The sequence below is a fragment of the Gossypium arboreum genome, chromosome 6, assembly GCF_025698485.1.
Source record: "Gossypium arboreum isolate Shixiya-1 chromosome 6, ASM2569848v2, whole genome shotgun sequence".
NCBI lineage: Eukaryota > Viridiplantae > Streptophyta > Magnoliopsida > Malvales > Malvaceae > Gossypium > Gossypium arboreum.
The window spans coordinates 129,006,883-129,010,269 of record NC_069075.1 but is presented as its reverse complement, the minus strand read 5'-3'; positions in this window follow the sequence as shown (position 1 = coordinate 129,010,269).

The following is a 3,387-nucleotide window of genomic DNA, read 5'->3' as shown; positions in this document are numbered from 1 at the left end:
TTTAATGCTTGAGTTAATATTCTGGGTATTAATTCATGATTTGATGTGCTTATGCTGAGGAGGAATAGACCCTGCCTAAGAGTAGATTTGGCATAATTAAGTGGAGTTGATCAAACACCTAGAAATAGGGTTACGAGATTTTTCCAAATTAGGGTGGAACCTAATATAGGAGTCCATAGAGTGATTTACTACTTCCCTAGGGGTTTTAATTAAGAAAGAAATTTTGATTAATTCAACTGAGGGTTAGACGTTATTAGTCTCGAAAGGGATAATAACATAGGTTAGGGAATCTCATGGATCAAGTCAAGTGAATAAATCGTCCGGTTCAGAGTCAGATAACAAGTGAAATCTAGGTGGATTCCTCCTTGGGTGTCGTATTTATCAATTGCTTTTCTTCAAGTCTTTTTCCAAATTTTCTCTTTGCTTTAATTAAATTAGTTAATTAGTTTAGATAATTAGTTTAATAAACAAACACTTTTATTCTTAGGCTAGATAATAAAAAGATAGTTATTACTAGTACTTTTAGTTCCCTTGGGTACGATATCCCGGTCTCGCCATTACTATACTATTGTTCGATAGGTGCGCTTGTCTTTTCGTCGTGATAATAGTTAGTCTAGGTTTGATCTTCATTTTAAATATTTATTACTTGTTATGAATCACGCGATCAAGTTTTTTGTGTCGTTTCCGGGGATCTTAAATATTAGGAACACTAAATTTTTATTACTTTAGTCATTTATTTTTCTTTCAAGTTAATTTAATTTAATTATTATTATTATTTATTAATTTACTAATTCTTTCTCTTGACAAGTTTTTATAGTTTATGACTATAATAGCCCAAATTTGGGTCTAGTTGGAACAGAGGTTTCGGGACCACAAAATCCGAGATAGAAATAATTATTTTATGATTATTTTGAGGTCTATGATATGATTGCATGATTGTGTGAAAATTTCGTGAAGAAATTCTATGCATAAAGTGCTCAATTTGAAGTTAGGGACTAAATTGAATAAGTTGCAAAACTTGCATTCTAGAAGTTTCTAGTATGAAATTGCTTTGAAATATTAATTAGGAGGTCTTAAATAGAAATTTGACCAATTTCTAAGTGATGGACAAAAATTGGACATGGATGGAATTTTTGAAAGTTTAGTAAGGAACGGCATTTTGGTCATTTGGTAATTAAAAGAAATAAAAAGGGAAAATAAAGCCAAAATTGACTCATATTTTTCATGGAGGCCGAAATTAGCATGGGGGAAACCATGGCTAGAGTTTTCAAGCTTTCCAAGCTCAATAGTAAGTTCGTTCTAACCCCGTTTTTCAAGTTCTTTACGTTTTTGGGATCCCGGTAATTTGATTAAGCTTATTCTAGTAATAATTTAAGCTAGGGTTCATATTTGGAAAAATACCCATAGGTGAAATGTGTTTATTTTGCTGTTTTATGATAGAATATGAGGATTTAAATTATGTTAGACAACTTGTGGAACTCGGTTTTGAGTGAAAACGAGTAAAAGGGATTAATTGGTAAAAATACCTAATAATCATAAGTATATGTTAGACTGAGAATTTGATGTTGCCATAGAAGGGAAAAGTGATCAGCATGTCATAACATATAAGAATAAGGGATGAAGTTTAATTCCCAAGCCTAGGGGTAAAAGTGTAAATATGCAAAAGTTTAGGGGCAAATTTGTAATTTTTCAAAAGTTTGAGTTAAGGACTGTTTTGAATAGTATATTAATTAAATAAGTAAAATATGATGTTTTAGATCTCGAAAAAAGAGATTTGAACCTAGGATGAGAGAAAAATCGAAAATTGGGAAAGTTGGTAAAATGATCGTTTTAGTATCGAGATAAGTTCAAAAGTATAATAAGCATTAATTTATGCATGTTTCAATGTAAAATTGATATATTTATTATAATTTCTGAGGTGTTATGTAAGTTGGTATGATAATAATACAACAATAATGTCAGTAATTTATATTTGAAAGTTAAATGTAGTGAATTAATTGAATTATGGTAAATTAAATGATTATGGTGCCAAGTTTATGAATTGATTTAAAATATGTCTATGGTACATGAAGTGCATTGAATTATCATACATAAATGTGATTTCTATGATTATGGATATTATGGGAAATTGTAAGTTCATATAATTTTTAATAAGGCAATGTGTAATTTAATGTTATTGCCTTGATATTAAATGAGATGTAAGTTTATATGTAAGTAATACATCAATATTACTTGTATTATGATATTTTATAATAATATTTGAAATATGTTTGTGGATAATTACTTGATTGTTGAAATTGTTGGAAAATAGAGAGAAATCCCGGTTGAACCTTCTGAAAGATTGGATGATCTGAGATAGTATGTAGCTAGGTCACATGTATGGTGCTGAGTGCACATCATGTGTACAAGAGAGCTACAAGACATTATGATGTAGCTAGGTCGCATGGGTGATACTATGTGTACACCATGTAGACAAGAGAGCTACGGGATATATGTAGCTAGGTCGCATGCGTGGTTCCAGGTGAAGGACACCATGTAGACAAGAGAGCTACAAGATAAATTGGCTAGGTCACATGGGTGGTACTGAGTGTTCACCATGTGTACAAGAGAGCCGAACTATATTATAGGTGGATGTAACACCCCGTTCCCGATACCGTCGCCGGAGTCGGACACGAGGGGTTCTCAGACCAACTCTCATGTGTCACACAGACTATTTTTCACATTTCCATCCAAATGGCAAACTACGTCCTGTCACCTTAAAATCATATCTCGAGTTCCAGAACTCAAAACCAGTTCCGTAAATTTTCCCGAATTTAGACTCATATATCCATCCGTGGATTTATTTCTAAAATTTTGGTCAGGCCAATTGGTACAGTTTATTAGTTAAAGTCACCCCTGTTTCGGGGTTCGACTACACTGACCTTTGCGCATTACGACCTGGATATCATCTCGTACAGAGCTCCAATGCTCATGCCGTTTGTTTCTAATGAAACTAGACTCAAAGGGGAATCTATGCATATAAGGCATGACTTCTAATTGTTTCTGGATAATTATGGTAAATTTTCAAAGTCGAAACATAGAATCCAGAAACCGTTCTGGCCCTATCTCACGAAATCTTGAATATCTCTTAAAATACAGCTCATATGGTCGTTTCGTTTCATCCATATGAAAATAGACCCATCAAGCTTCGAGTACGTAATTTTTTTTAGCAATTAATTCCACTTCTACTATTTTTAGTGATTTTTCGATCTCATATCACTGCTGCTGTCCGCAATAGCGTTACTGCAGAGACTATGCCAATTTCATGAATCCTTCTTTAGCCTTACTAATCATCCATCATACATGACACAAATTATGGCCACCTTATCAAAATTAAGGTTTCTAAGA